Genomic DNA, 17,500 nt, shown 5'->3' with positions numbered 1-17,500 from the left:
CTTCGCTCGGCGGCACGTGAACGTAAGCAATCGATATGCCGTAGCGTCGCTGGTTTCTCGTAATGCACGATAACTCCTTGACTTTTGGAGAGGGAGAGAGAGCGAGTGTGTGTGTGTGCGCGTGTGTCCGGTGCATGCTGGATGAACTCGGGAACCAAAAATGATACATTAATGGTCGATGGGTTGGCTGCCATGCTTCCTTGTGCCATGAGTAAGGCATTTGAATGTTTTTCACGCAGACCCAGGCACTTACGTAAATGCTTAGGCTTATTTTTAGTTGGTTTCATGACGACGCTGTTTCTCAGCGCGCTTAACTTTCTTCGTTGCCTAAGCGCATTCTTTCCCTCTCTCTCTCTCTTTAAATTCATAATCAAACTATCTCTCTAGCACAAACAACCTCGTATTAAATAAGTTTTTATATTTATATTTAAAATGCTTACTCCGCGGTTTCTTGAGCGCGCTACTTTCTTTGTTGACTTAGCGACTTCTCTCTCTCTCTCTCTCTCTCTCTCTCTCTCTCTCTCTCACACACACACACAAACATGAACGTGCATTAAATTAGTCGTTATATTTAGAATGAAAAGGTTGACTTAGTTCAATATATAAAGTGAGTTGAGCTGCGTAGTACTAGTGTGACCTACTGGTCTCACGCTACTGACCCACATCGAGAAATATTACAAAAGCTGTAACAATGCGGAAACAACTGAAAGAGAGCTTTCTCTCTCTCTCTCTCTCTCTCTCTCTCTCTCTCTCTCTGGTGCATATTGCTAGGACCAGGAACAGTAAAACTGGCTGCACTTGAGCGAACGAGGAACAGGGGCATAACGGAACACCAGGGAACCTGTTCCATAGTAGAAAGCGGGTCCCAGCAGCGAACGTCAGGATTGGATTATAAACAGCTGAGTTTGGGACCACGTGAGCAACAGTTTTGTTTTGAAAGTATCGTAGAAGCGTCGAGCTTTGTTACCCTCGAAGGAAGTATCGTAGAAGTACCTAAGTTATCGTCCTTCTTGGCTGGAACATCGTAGATCGTAATTATTGTTCCATTCGATGGAAGTATAGTAAAGCATCGAAATTATTGCGTAATGAAGCATAAAAGCTATTGTTCCTCTTGAAGGAAGTATTGTAAAATTATTGGTATTCTTGATGGAGTATCGTAAAAGCATCGAAATTATGGCTCATCTTTCCGAAAGTATCGCAAATTATCAAAATTATTGTTCCCCTTCATAGGACCATCAGTATTATTGTAGCTCTAGCTCTTGACGTAAGATATAAAAATTATCATAATTATCATCAATTACAGATACATGCGTGACGTATAATAATTCTCTATCAGTAATTATGTAATTAATTTGCCTACCCACCACGATCGTGAAATTTTGTCATTCAGGAATTTAAATTCTTGGCCAGTTCTTAAAATGTCAAACTCTGTTGAGAGAATTTATTTGTTGGAATGTAATTTCCTAGAGAAAAATATTACATAGAAAACGTAATCTTGGATGTAATCATATCTAGAGAAAAAAATATAATCTTGGGAATGTAATCTAGAATGATTTTACCTGCAATATATATTATGGGAAGCCTTTTAAGCTAAGGAAGAAATGAATTTAATTTGAGAAGTATCACGTTGTTAAATATGATATAAGAATTAACCTATATAATATTATGTAATATATATATATATATATTTTATATATATATATATATATATATATATATATATATATATATATATATATATATATATATGTGTGTGTGTGTGTGTGTGTGTGTGTGTGTATAATCTTTCATAATATTTCTTAGGTGGATTCTCATATTATATTTGGTAACACGATACTTTTCGTAATTGAAATAAATTTCTGCCTTGGAATAAAAGGCTTCTCATAATTTGTAATCCAGGTCAGATTGCTTCTAGAATGTATTTGGGTTAGTTCAAGATCTCTCTCTCTCTCTCTCTCTCTCTCTCTCTCTCTCTCTCTCTCTCTCTCTCTCTCTCTACACACACACACACACACATATATATATATATATATATATATATATATAGGCATACATACATATATATATATATATGCATATATATATATATATATATATATATATATATATATATATATATATATATATATATATAGAGAGAGAGAGAGAGAGAGAGAGAGAGAGAGAGAGAGAGAGAGAGAGACTGCTTGATGTAAATACACCTGAATGCATAAAGCTAGTCACACCAACATGAGGCATAATTAACATGCCACCCCCAAAATAAACCTCCAGGTACTACCTGTTGAATTTAGCCCAGGTCTCTCAAGGGCACGATGTGCCCGGGCACCAGGTAGCAATAATCTCTCTCTCTCTCTCTCTCTCTCTCTCTCTCTCTCTCTCTCTTTTACATACAGAGTCAACAGACCACATGAACCCAAGGGGGTTCAAAAGGGAGAAAATCAGTCTGCAGAGAGAGAGAGAGAGAGAGAGAGAGAGAGAGAGAGAGAGAGAGAGAGAGAGAGAGAGAGAGAGAGAGAGAGAGAGGGAAATAAACATACGTGAATCATTCAAGTCACAGGGACAATAATGCAAATATTCTTATCTTTATCTACATCAGTACCTACACATACAAGATAGACAGAAAGATAGAGATATTAGTCAGACAGGGAGAGAGAGAGAGAGAGAGAGAGAGAGAGAGAGAGAGAGAGAGAGAGAGAGAGAGAGAGAGAGAGAGAGAGAGAGACTAATGTTTACAGAAAATCTTTGGTTCATCATCAAGTGAGCAATTCCTTCATTTAAACTGGAAGAGAGAGAGAGAGAGAGAGAGAGAGAGAGAGAGAGAGAGAGAGAGAGAGAGAGAGAGAGAGAGAGATGAGTCAGGAATGACAGAGATACCGAGAGAGATAGAGAGATACGCTCTGGTATGGGTAAGCTTCCACCCTTCAATATATGCTAAGATTTCTTAGATATGATAAAGTAAGATTTTATCACAATTGTTTATTAAATTTACTTTCTTCACAATGATTTTATTTTTAACTATTCTCAATATTTTCAAATATTTTTTCTTAAATTTACAAAGCTAATTTAAAAGCAATTTATTTAAGTCAAAAATGAAATATCAATTGTAAATATTTGCATATGAATACTTACAATAATTATAAATTTATTTATATATATGTATATATTTACACATATATATATATATATATATGCATATATACAGTATATATATATATCATATATATATACAGGTGAAAATGTGGTAAGGTGTGATAAATTAATCACTTGTGAAAATGTTAGGTTATAAATGAATCACTTGTTATATATATATATATATATATATATATATATATATATATATATATATATATATATATATATATATATATATAAATAAACATTACTTCACCTCACTTAACATGACTCACCTTCCTACAAAATTGTCTAATGTCTTATCACAAATATCACACTTTTTCTCAACAGGCAAAATATATTTATATTTATATCTACATCTATATATATATATATATATGCACCGTCAAGAAACAATATCCACAGATTTCTGCTCTTGAATCACAGGCAACAAAAGACGGTACCCAATCCAGTGAAAAACCAACATTATTTTCTAAGGAAAGTTTTCTATAAACAAGAGAAGCATTGTCTAAACACTAGTGGTTCACAGTTTGAGGAAAGATTTGCACACACATCTAAACACTACGACAGCGAGACGTTTAGTGAAGGCCGGGTTTAGGGTTAGAGTTAGACCCTACCCCGTTTTCTATGCGTTCCTGTTTTCCCTGCACAGAGAGAGAGAGAGAGAGAGAGAGAGAGAGAGAGAGAGAGAGAGAGAGATTGCATACGGTCTGAGTATTCAAAATAAGAATCTTTATTCTGAGTCGGGGAGAGAGAGAGAGAGAGAGAGAGAGAGAGAGAGAGAGAGAGAGAGAGAGAGAGAGAGAGAGAAGGAATAATACATCAGTCACCTTCAGAGAGAGAGAGAGAGAGAGAGAGAGAGAGAGAGAGAGAGAGAGAGAGAGAGAGAACGGATACATTCTCGATCTTCCAATGAGAGAGAGAGAGAGAGAGAGAGAGAGAGAGAGAGAGAGAGAGAGAGAGAGAGAGAGAGAGAGAGAGAGAGGTATTTCACAATAGGAGACTGTACCCAGTACATAGCAAAGTATCCCCTTAGAACGAAAAAATGCAAAAAACGAGAACCTTTTTTTTTTTTTTATTAATATGCACAAGTGTCCTTGCAGTCGTCAAGAGCACTAACTAATTCATGGGTACCGTTTTAAAGTGCCCAGAAAAAAGAGAGGTTACAAGTGGGGTGCAAAGTTGCGGAGTCAAGTGATGTGAATATATACACATATATTTTATATTTATATTGTATTTCTTTTATTTATTATAAATATATATTCAGAAATGTTTGAGGGTATGTGAATGCGTATGTATGTATGAGTATATATCTATATATATATATATATCTATATATATATATATATATATATATATATATATATATATATATATATATATATCTATATCTATATATATATATACAGTATATATATACTGTATACACACAGTATATATACTGTATATATATAGTATATATATACAATATATATATTTATTTATTTATTGTATATTCACGGACGTTTGAATATACATATTTTGTTCAATAACTCACAATCCATATATACGTATTTACATAATAAGTTCAATTAAAAATTGAATAAAAATCCAATAAAAAAAACCTTGGCTACAACTACATAATTCAATAAAAAACATTGACTGCGATCACACAATCCAATTAAATCTTATGAAACGATTACATTATTCACTAAGAAAAAACCTTGGTGACGACCAGAATATAAATAAATAAAAAAAACCTTGGCTACCATTACATAATTCAATAGAAAAACCTTGGCTACGATCACACAATTCAGTAAAGAACTCTCGATACGATTTACATAATACAATCAGAAAAAACCTTGACTATGATCAGAGTATCATTCAATAAAAAAAAAAACTTTAGCTACGATCATATCCTCTAATAAAAACCTTAGCTTCAACGACAGTATAATTCAATAGAAAAATCTTTCAACGAGAGTACAAACCTTTCATATGATTACATAATTAAATATAAAAAACCTGTCTACGCTAAAAAAATTTACAAAAAACCTCAGCTACAAATAAAAAAACTTTAGTTACGAGTATATTATAATTAAATAAAAAACATTACGATGAAAAAGGATATCTTATATACGATCATAATATCACAAAAAAACCCATTATCAGATACTATAAAATTCTAATTTAACGACAAAAAAACCTTACCCGCGATCCCTACGCAGCTTAAACTCACAAACGAACAAACCCAGCGGTAATTAGTCGAATTCATGAATGAACAAACAGAAAAACTACAAAAAAAAAAAACCAAAAAAATAAAAAAACTATAAAAAATGACTTCACGCCAATACTTGGCTCCTTACCAGACGAAGCTGGACTTAGCATGAAAAGAGTTTTTCTCTCACATCAATGAGAGTCCGAGGTATTTATATATATACCCAAGTTGGGCACATGCCCTGGGTATTACTGCCAGCCAGCCAAGGCAATGGAGTGACGTCATCACAGCCCAGAAGACTCGACGCGGCTTATAGCTGACATAGCTTATACTGATGGGGTAATGGCTGGCTGGCTCGCTCTCTCTCTCTCTCTCTCTCTCTCTCTCTCTCTCTCTCTCTCTCTCTCTCTCTCATTTGCTCACATGATCTACTTAGATATGTGTGTGTGTGTTCTGTTGTGACTCAGTCTGCCTCGTGACAGTGGAGATATAGTTGTAATAATAATAATAATAATAATAATAATAATAATAATAATAATAATTAATTGTTATTGTTATAATTTTAAAATAAATACAAAAATAACAATAAGATTATTAATATTGGCCATCTTAAGTTCGTCGTCATTTCATGATTAACTGCTCGTCAACATGGAGAGAGAGAGAGAGAGAGAGAGAGAGAGAGAGAGAGAGAGAGAGAGAGAGAGAGAGGAACTTTTAAAGGCTACCTTAGCTTCCTCATCATGTGAGTAATGTCCTTATTTTAACGGAGAGAGAGAGAGAGAGAGAGAGAGAGAGAGAGAGAGAGAGAGAGAGAGAGAGAGAGAGAGAAGGAAGGAAATAAGTATATTACTGATTTGCAAATGGTAGAGAAAGAGAAAAAGTAAAATAGAAAAGAGAGAGAGAGAGAGAGAGAGAGAGAGAGAGAGAGAGAGAGAGAGAGAGCACCAACCCCACACAACGATTAAGCAGCTTTAAGAGGAAGACTTTGCATTAAAAAAAAGATTAGAAAAAATAAAAGGGTTCTGATCCTCTTACCGAGGAGAAAGTACGATGGCCTACGGAGGATCGAATCCCCTTAAAAAGAATTCCCTTATTGACCTTCCACTCCTGTTACGTCGTCTATTGCGATTCCCTACTCCCTCTCTCTCTCTCTCTCTCTCTCTAGAAGTTAAATGAGAATGTTGTTCACACGATGAAGCTATGATAGTCTTTACAAACTTTCTCTCTCCCTCTCTCCTTTTAGGTAGGATATTTACTTCCACGCAAATCAACATAAAACAAATGGCTCAAGGACGCTCTCTCTCTCTCTCTCTCTCTCTCTCTCTCTCTCTCTCTCTCTCTCTCTCTCTCTCTCTCTCTCTCTCTCCTGTTAGATAAGGTTTTAATTCCACGTATAATAAAATGAAGCAAAAGATATTCTCTCTCTCTCTCTCTCTTTCGCTCTTTGATTATATCTCCTGTTAAGTTAGGTTTTAACTACCTAAATTAAGATAAAATAAGAAAATATTAATATTAAATTGAAGGATAATATTTCCTCGTTAAAAAAAACAATAAATCGAAGCGTAATATTTCCTCGATTTTGGTTCATCGAGAATAAATATTACCTTTTAGGTTTACAAGAAAAATTAAAGGATAATATTTCCCCATCATGAGAATGTTTTGAAGAAAAAATAAATAAACTGAAGGAGAATATTTTCCTCGTCTTAAAAAACATTGCGAGAAAAGACAATCGACTGGTGGATGATATTTCTGTTGTTCGGTCTCTCGAGAATAAATATTACCTCATAGATTTACAAGGGAAACTTACGGATAATATTTTCCTCGTCTTAAAAACATAACCAGAAATAGTAAAATAAACTGAAGGATAATATTTCTTCGTCTTTGGTTCCTGGAGACTTTTTTTGGGGAGAGAGGATTTGTGTCATCGGCCGTAAGTCACGGAGCCGACTTCGGCCTCAGAGTTCCTGCCATAAATCTCCTTCTGGGAGATTTCTGTGGATTAATATATACGAAATAAATCCTTTTTTTAAAGCACGAATGTCTAGTAACAAAATGGTAATCTCCTCCTGGGAGATTTCTGTGGATTAATATATACGAAATAAATCCTTTTTTTTAAAGCATGAAAGTCTGGTAACAAAATGGTAATCTCTTCCTGGGAGATTTCTGTGGATTAATATACACGAGAAAAATCCCCCCCCTTTTTTTTAAGAATAAATGTCCTGTATTTGAGAATTTGTAATTTCGAAAAAACAAAACACACAACATTATTATTATTATTATTATTATTATTATTATTATTATTATTATTATTATTATTATTATTATTATTATTATTATTATTATTATTATTCAGAAGATGAACCCTATTCATATGGAACAGGCGTACCACAAATTAACAAATAAATTAATAAGTAAATAAAAATGTAAGTCAGTTATCAAAATACAAGAAGGAGAATTTTATTAGAATAGTAATGCCTTGCATCTATCGCTTGAACTTCTGAAGTTCCTATTGCACGAAATATTCAGTAGGGAGGTTGTTCCACAGTCCAACGGTGTGAGGAATAAAGGACCTCTGGAACTGAATAAATGAATATAAAATAAAAGTCCAACGGTATGAGGAATAAAGAACCTCTGGAACTGAATGATAAATAAAAGTCCAATGGTATGAGGAATAGAGGACCTCTGGAACTGAATAAATTAATATAAAATAAAAGTCCAACGGTGTGAGGAATGGAGGACCTCTGGAACTGAATAAAAGAATATAAAATAAAAGTCCAACGGTATGAAGAATAAAGGACCTCTGGAACTGAATAAATGAATGATAAACAAAAGTCCAACGGTGTGAGGAATAGAGGACCTCCGGAGCTGAATAAATGAATGATAAATAAATAAATAAAAGTTAAAAAAAACCTAGAAAAAGGACAAATAAATCTGACCCAACACCAAAGCCTTTTGTTACCGCGGAAACAAAAGGGTATTACTCTTAAATGTAAAGAATTATTGCCCATAAACCACATATGTGTGAGAATTACGGCCATGAATTTCTAATATATTCTCTGGGGGAAGTACACAGCATAGCCTAGACGGTGCTAGGAAAGTAATTTGTGTTGTTTTTCTCGGTCTGTGTTTTATGGTCAAAGTTAATTTCAGCCCTACGTTCTCGTATTGCGATGGAATGTACCTTGATTCACCGTTTTGTGCAGTATAGTATGTATAGCTTTCTCGTATCAGGTTTGAAACTACTCTCATTTTACTATGTGCCTTGAGTTACCGTCTAGTTCAGGGGGTCTTATGCTGTAAGCTGTCTATAGTTTTCTAGCTACAGGTTAAAACTATACTCATTTTGCTAGTTTGATCTTGGCTACAACTGAAATGTGGAATAGTTTGCCTTAGGTTCAAATGTTTATCCATTCCCTTATATTTATTTGTTTAAGTCTGTTGACTCTGTCCTCTTTTGGGGTTTCAGCTAAAGATTTAAAAAAGAAAGAATCTATAAAAAACGAATTTTTTCTGAGCTGACGGTAAATATCGCCAGCCGATATCAATGTAGTTGAGCGTGATTGGCGGATTGCTCATGCTCATCCAATCAGAGATGGAGATTCAAATGCGTTGGCCAATCAGGAGCAAGAGAGAAGCTTCAGTGATATCGGTTGTGGATTTTTACCGTCATCTCAAAGAAATGCATATAAAATTAAAGATAACAGATACTAATTATAACAATGGAGGTTTATAGATCATTATTAATACATGTACAGCCCTTATTACTATATATACTATTACTATATATACTGCACTACTATTACCATTATTGTTGATAGTGAAAATTACTCAAATACTTATGAATGATGAATGAGCTATCATATCTGTAAAGTGACCCTGGTAACTGCAACGCCAGATACCTTGAACTCTATCGATCAATTCTTCCTAGCTTTATCTTGAGTGAAATTCTACAATTATTATTATTATTATTATTATTATTATTATTATTATTATTATCAAACGAGAACTCAGTCTATACAAAATTACATATAGAAAATCCAGTCATTATTATTATTATTATTATTATTATTATTATTATTATTATTATTATTATTATTATTATTATTATTATTATTATTAAACGCGAACTCAGTGCATGAAAAATTACACGTACAAGATACAGCCACCCCCAAAACATGTTGGCAACGACAAGCACCAAAGCGATCGAAATCTGGAAAATGATAACGCGTTCCAGCGTCTTAAGAGAAGATGAATTGTGGGGGATTCTCATTTAAGCTGAATGGGTTGAAAAGTGGGGGTTTAGGGTGGGCTGTGGAATGGGGGCATAATTCATCATGTTTAACCTTTCTTTCTCCAACCTCCTAAATCCCCCAAAACCCCCCAAACCCAACCCCCCCTCCCTGGGTTGAAGGTGACAGTTGCCTATTAAGGTGGTTTATGGCCCAGAAAGGTCGGATAAGATATGACTTGATAAAGGAATGTGATTTGTGACGCCACTTCTTTTAATATATGATGTATTTGTGATATGTTGCTTTTGTTGTTTTTGTTTTATTTGTTTTTTTTTTATTGTTTTTTAAAGGATGGAAGAGAGATTTTGTTAGTCTTTTTCAAATGAGATTTGAAGAATTACTTCACATATACATTAGTGACTGAGATTGAGAGAAAATATTTTCAATATGTTCTCTCTGTTTTGATGAGATTCTCTCTCTCTCTCTCTCTCTCTCTCTCTCTCTCTCTCTCTCTCTCTCTCTCTCTCTTTGACACTGCATACAAATAAATAATAAATAATAATAATAATAATAATAATTATTATTATTATTATTATTATTATTATTATTATTATTATTATTATCATCATAAAAACACCCACGTCGTACAGCTACGCATGCCCGCGTGCATGCGCCCTACATACCCCAGGTTCTGCCCACAGACACAAACAACAAAGAGTAATTATTCCATTCATTATAAAGGTCATTAAAGAAACACGTCCAGCATTTGCTAAGTAACGAAATAGGTCATGTAGGTCACAAGCACTACTGAATGCTATGTCAGTGAACAGGTCACCAGAGACCTTATCCCATGAGAGAGAGAGAGAGAGAGAGAGAGAGAGAGAGAGAGAGAGAGAGAGAGAGAGAGAGAGAGAAGAGAATTTCATATTTATTGGTCTTTCACTAATTTTCTAAATAATTCAAGTGTTTTGGCCTTACATAATAATAATAATAATAATAATAATAATAATAATAATAATAATAATAATAATAATAATAAAGCATAAAAAGGAGAGAGAGAGAGAGAGAGAGAGAGAGAGAGAGAGAGAGAGAGAGAGAGAGAGAGAGATATTACAAATTTATTTGTCTTTCACTAATTTTCTAAATAATTCCAGTGCAAATGAAAAAAGAGAGAGAGAGAGAGAGAGAGAGAGAGAGAGAGAGAGAGAGAGAGAGAGAGAGAGAGAGAGAGAGAGATATCCATTCATTTATCGAGGATAAAACAACAATGTCCAGAAATTTGCAAAAAAAGAATAAAAAAAAAATGTTTACAAAAAAGCTCAAGGCCACTTGTTCGATTACGTGACCCAAATTCTAAACTATGTGAGTGTGAGTCGAAGCCAATGCTTGAAAGATGATATGGATCTGTCGTTCCCTAGAACTCTCTCTCTCTCTCTCTCTCTCTCTCTCTCTCTCTCTCTCTCTCTCTCTTTATTATTCTTTTTATTATTATTATTATTATTATTATTATTATTATTATTATTATTATTATTATTATTATTATTATTAGAGGTTAAAACGTATGTATTATTTCGAAAATAGTGAAAACCAAATAAATCTGCAATCTCTCTCTCTCTCTCTCTCTCTCTCTCTCTCTCTCTCTCTTCCTACAAATATATATATGTATAATATATATATATATATATATATATATATATATATATATATATATATATATATATATATATACATACATTAAAGAAATTCAACTAGGAAATTGTTCTACAATTAGAATCTCATCCAACCGAAACTTGGAAAGGCTTAGAAACGTACTTTCTCTCTCTCTCTCTCTCTCTCTCTCTCTCTCTTCTCTCTCTCTCTCTCTCTCTCTCTCTCTCAGTCTGTTAAAGGATAATAGGATTAAATCCCTCATTACCTAACTTTCAAGGGTTCAGTTTGAACCAGATCCTTCTTCCTTCTTTCCAAGAGTTCTCTCCCCTCCCCTTTTTCCCCCTAAACCAGAATATCCAACCCACCCCAAATCAAGGAGAGACTTATCTTGGCTAGTAAATTCGATTCTTGACGCCCAACTGCTAAAAGTGGGCAATTCTCTACCCATTTTCTTTCTTGGGAGGTATTTTATTATTCCCGCTTTCTTTCCCTGTGCCTCCTCTTCCAAACATCTTGTAAAACTAAGATCTCTCTCTCTCTCTCTCTCTCTCTCTCTCTCTCTCTCTCTCTCTCTCTCTCTCTCTTTCTCACTTGTAAAACATCTTGTAAGTCTCTCTCTCTCTTTCTCTCTCTCTCTCTCTCTCTCTCTCTCTCTCTCTCTCTCTCTCTCTCTCTCTCGTGCAAAACATCTTGTAATACCAATGTATTTTTAGAAAGGGGCCTCTCTCTCCTCTCTCTCTCTCTCTCTCTCTCTCTCTCTCTCTCTCTCAAAACATCCTGAAACACTAGAGTATTCTAGAGTCTCTCTCTCTCTCTCTCTCTCTCTCTCTCTCTCTCTCTCTCTCTCTTCCTTCAAAACATCTTGTAACACTGGAGTATTTCTAGAAGATCTCTCTCTCTCTCTCTCTCTCTCTCTCTCTCTCTCTCTCTCTCTCTCTCTCTCTCTCTCCTTTTAAAAACAACTTGCAATACTGAAGCTTCCCCCGACTCTCTCTCTCTCTCTCTCTAGACAAAATCATTAGAACACTGTGAATGAACAGTAAAACCTGCTCCTAGAGATAAGTGAGCACACAATATGTCTCCTCGGATGGACTAATAAGTCTTTGAGACATCCTAATCCTTGTCACTCTCTCTCTCTCTCTCTCTCTCTCTCTCTCTCTCTCTCTCTCTCTCTCTCTCTCTCTCAACAGGAAAGATCTTGATGCGATTGCACCTCAAAATGTTTTTTTATTTTAGTGAGGAAAATAGGGCTGTGAGTTCGACGCTTCCTATAGAGAGAGAGAGAGAGAGAGAGAGAGAGAGAGAGAGAGAGAGAGAGAGAGAGAGAGAGAACAGTGGCAGAACTGAAATGGTTGGGTTTGCGGGATGCTTTGCCTGTTTTTTTTTTTGGGGGCGGTGAAATGGGGAGAGGGGGTGTGGCTGATGGTAATAATTATTGGATTATATTAGTTATGAATACGAAAGGTACAAATGACTTTGAGGTTACTGCGGTATTGGAGAAACACACACACACATTATATATATATATATATATATATATATATATATATATATATATATATATATATATATAATATTATATTATATTATATATATATAATATATATACGCATACATTATCTCCTGACCATATTCTTTCTTCCATCATTCCACGACTGGAATGAAGGATTACAAAAATCCTGGAAATCGAAATAAGTCCCCATTCCACTCGGTTCCATGCACGCCATTCCAGGCGTCAGCTCTATTCCCATTCCACAATTCCGGAAGAGCAGAATCGAAATTAGCCCAAGGTCCCAAAAGGCGAAATCTGTACCACAGGATATCTCGAAATCCTATTTCCCTCGGATATCCTGTATCCTACGGGTTATTACATCACCATCCTTTTGGGCTACAGGTTCTTAACATAGGATTCCTTTCCTGTTATCCTACACCCTACATCCTTTTCAGTTACGGGTCCCTTTGAAGACTGGTTAATTCCTGTTATATCAAAGGATTCTTTTCTCTGGGAGAACTTTGATCTGCCGAAATTCGGTTTGGGGTCCCTGGGCTTTTGTTGATCTTTTTTGGGGAACGGGGTGGGCCAATAGGAGGGGGAAGGGGAGCGGGGGTTCTTACATAATTTGGGTAACTTTGATCTACAAATTTCTTTACAATTTTTTTTATTTTTTTTTCATTTACATTCTTTTGTAAATAATATCAGCTATCAATATTTATAAGTCTTTGAATTAATCTGCTTTGGCCCTCTCTGAGTCACGTATCCCTGCCTCTCTCTCTCTCTCTCTCTCTCTCTCTCTCTCTCTCTCTCTCTCTCTCTCTCTCCATTCTAAAAGCTATTTATACACATCTATCTTTGAACTACCTTGACCCCTCTTAGGATGGCATAGTACCTCTCCTTTTTAGCCGGCTATCAATATACAACAATCTCTGAACTACACTAACCAATTTTGGGTGGCACAGTACCTCTGAGTTTAAGCCTCTCTCTCTCTCTCTCTCTCTCTCTCTCTCTCTCTCTCTCTCTCTCTCTCTCTCTCTCTCTCTCTCAGCTATCAATGTACAGCCATCTTTGAACTACCTTAACCAATTTTAGGTGGCACAGGACCTCTGAGTTTAAGCCTTTCTCTCTCTCTCTCTCTCTCTCTCTCTCTCTCTCTCTCTCTCTCTCTCTCTCTCTCTCTCTCTCTCTCAGGTGAATTAAAATTCCACGGGAATTCAGTTCAGGAAATAAAACAGAATCCCCACTGGACCAATTTTTTAAAAATTCTGTTTAGAGAGAGTTTCAAATCCCTCTATGATGTTTAGTTAAGAGTGTAGAAAAATTTGAATGGAAGTCTGAATAGTGAATTAAAATGAATTTGAAGTTTGTGAAGCAATGTGAAATAGATGTCTTGGATAATAATAATAATAATAATAATAATAATAATAATAATAATAATAATAATAATAATAATAATAATAATAATAATAATAATAAATCTTACAGAAACACAAAATATATTGATAAATAATATTAACAATTATTGACAAGAAAATAGCTGATTCAGCAATAATAATAATAATAATAATAATAATAATAATAATAATAATAATAATAATAATAATAATAATAATAATAATAATAAATTTTACATAAGCAGGGAAATTTTTCATTACGTTGTAAGTTGATTCAGAAATAATAATAATAATAATAATAATAATAATAATAATAATAATAATAATAATAATAATAATAATAATAATAATAATAATAATAACTTATTTTACATTTAGTTATAGGACGTGTATTGTGTTAATAACAATACAATAGTTGACTCAAAAAAATAATAATAATAATAATAATAATAATAATAATAATAATAATAATAATAATAATAATAATAATAATAATAATAAAAGAAATTTCAAACCACCTTTACGAATGAATCATAAAATCAACCCTATTTTTAATAACACACTTATCACTCAACACTTAACCACTCATCACCCAATTTCTGAGCCAGTCAGAGCACAGGCGTCAAAAATCGCGATCCGGATTAAATTTCCGAGCAAACAAAAGCTTCTCGCTCGGCGCTCACTATATCAACATTTCAACATTGCCGAGCCGACGGGAAAGAAAGGAGTGAACAATGTTTTACCTGAGGTATTTGCATATTCATGAATTTCCCGTTGCCAAGTGCAAAAAAGAAAAACGGGGAAATGCAAAATAAATTTACATTTCACTGCATCTCTTCAACGTAGGATGTTGGTTAGTAGAAACAGATTGAATAATCTGGTAGGCGGAGAGAGATTAAATCATTTGGTTAGCGACGAGAGAATAGATATTTTGGTTAGCGAAGAGAATTTAAATATTTTGGTTAGCGAAGAGAGATTAAATAGTTTGGTTAGCAAAGAGAGATTAAATATTTTGGCTGGCAAAGAGAGATTAAATAATTTTGGTCAGCAGAGATTAAATATTTTGGTTGGCGAAGAGAGATTAAATGTTTTGGTTAGCGAAGAGAGGTTAAATAATTTGGTTGGCGAAGAGAGATTAAATAATTTGGTTAGCAAAGAGAGATTAAATATTTTGGTTAGAGAAGAGAGATTAAATAATTTGGTTAGCGAAGAGAGATTAAATAATTTGGTTAGCAATGAGAGAATAAATATTTAGGTTGGCGAAAGAGAGATTAAATACTTTGGTTCACAAAGAGAGACTAAATAATTTGGTAAAAGAAGAGAGATTAAATAATTGGGTTAGCGAAGAGAGATTAAATAATTTGGTTAGCACAGAGAGATTAAATAATAATCTATGTTTATGTTTATCTTCATTTTGTGTATTTCTTTCATTTTTTTGGAAGTTTTTTAAAATCATTTTGGTTGTGCAAGATGAAGTGAATGTTCTCTCTCTCTCTCTCTCTCTCTCTCTCTCTCTCTCTCTCTCTCTCTCTCTCTCTCTTTTATTACAGTACACACACACACACATATATATATATATATATATATATATATATATATATATATATATATATATATATATATATATATATATATATATGCTAGAGAGAGAGGGAGAGAGAGAGAGAGAGAGAATGAATTAAAACTATAAAACTATAGCCTATACACACCCAATCACTTACTGTTGCATCTAATAAGCCTTTTCATTTACCTAACAAAACTTGAAGTCTCCTACTGAATATAACCAATAATAATAATAATAATAATAATAATAATAATAATAATAATAATAATAATAATAATAATAATAATAAAAGTATAAAAATTTATCTTACATTTCTCTTTAACCTCCAACCTCCACAGAGATTCGAAAGACGAGACGAGAGTAAATTATATTACAAATTCAACGTAGAAAGCTTTCGCCTGTCAATTTTCTTCCGTTATGAGAGAAATTTGGCGTAAATTGGACGCGTAATGGAACCGTTCTGTGCCCTAAGGGAGGTGGGGGAGAGTGGGAAGAGGGGTGGGGGTGGGGGGTGAAAATATTTGGTTCCCTGGTGGGCTGAAATATATCAGAAGTTTTTAAAGCTTTTTAAGCGGAGTGGGTTAAGTGATTATGGATAAATAATAATAATAATAATAATAATAATAATAATAATAATAATAATAATAATAATAATAACAATATTATTATTATCACAACCTGTCAATGAAGTGTTATTGACTAGTTATAAGCGGGTGATCAACAGACTCGCTTCTTAAATGAAGGTCATAAGAATCTAAAATTAGGACGAAGCTTAGTGGATAAACATACACTTGTTGAGCCATCTGCTCTCAACAGTACCACAGAGTCGTATATTTAGCAATGAGTAAGATAATTTAGGTAGAAAAAGTATATATATATATAATATATATATATATACTTATATTATACTGTATACTAAAATAATATATATATATATATATATATATATATATATGACTATTTAGGAAGTGATTCATATACAATCAGTAAGCTACAAACGTCCTTTAATATCCAATTGGATATTAAAGGGATGGAAAACAAACACTTGTTGACAAACGCCATCGGTCAACATGGCAGAGGTGGGTGGATAGTCCAAACGCAAAACACCTGAGTTCGACGGGTGAGATGATGGGAGATGTTATTCACTTATACCTCTCTTTGGCCGACTGCGTTAAGATAGTCCTGATTCCTCGTCCGTCGCTGAATTATGTATTATCAACTAAAAATTCCCCTTCGGTAACATATATGAAAATATATTATTTCCGAGTGTATGAATGGATATTAAAGGATATTTCTGATTATATATATATATATATATATATATATATATATATATATATATATATATATATATATATATATATAGAGAGAGAGAGAGAGAGAGAGAGAGAGAGAGAGAGAGAGAGAGAGAGAGAGAGAGAGAGAACTGGCAACAATAAGACAGAATAAGCTAAGAACTTTTAACAGGAATATTGTAAATGAAAATAATTCAACGAACACAGCCCAATTTGTAAACAAGAATTCACATAAAGTAAATTCGTTTTCCTTGATGAAGTCACCAGCCACTTGTTGACAAATATTTGCATTTACGTAAACAAAAATACGGCAAGCTCTGAGTAATAAGAAAAATTTAAAAAATAATTTTGCCTCACTGGAGCAGAGCAATCTGACGTTCTCTAATTTCCGCAGAATTACAGAATCAATTACAGAAATTTTTATATTTTTCTCAGGCGCGAAAAACGTCAAAGGAGACGAATTCGTATTTGCAAATGAAAAGTTATGAATAAAAAAAGAAGAAAATAATTACTCAATGATGAATCAAATTGCCTAGCTTACCTTGAA

At 33.7% G+C, this 17,500-nt stretch overlaps 1 protein-coding gene across 4 annotated transcripts in view; it reads right to left on the bottom strand.

Annotated features, from left to right (window-relative positions):
- The window catches only part of LOC136825358 (organic cation transporter protein-like), a 93,786-nt gene that overhangs the window by 26,677 nt on the left and 49,609 nt on the right, over positions 1–17,500 (bottom strand). Inside the window, exon 1 of one of the 4 annotated variants that reach the window (XM_067081613.1) lies at positions 5,475–5,659. The exons of 1 other annotated variant lie outside the window; for it this stretch is intronic. The gene's annotated coding sequence lies outside the window, so the exon portion shown is untranslated. Of the gene's footprint in view, positions 62–3,407; positions 3,719–5,474; positions 5,660–17,500 lie in introns of those variants that run through there. 2 more of the 4 variants (XM_067081611.1, XM_067081612.1) reach the window with 2 other exon arrangements.

Source organism: Macrobrachium rosenbergii, chromosome 37 (genome assembly GCF_040412425.1).
Source record: "Macrobrachium rosenbergii isolate ZJJX-2024 chromosome 37, ASM4041242v1, whole genome shotgun sequence".
Classification (NCBI taxonomy): domain Eukaryota; kingdom Metazoa; phylum Arthropoda; class Malacostraca; order Decapoda; family Palaemonidae; genus Macrobrachium; species Macrobrachium rosenbergii.
Note: the sequence above shows the minus strand (reverse complement) of the source record. Positions and strands in the feature narration are given on the sequence as shown.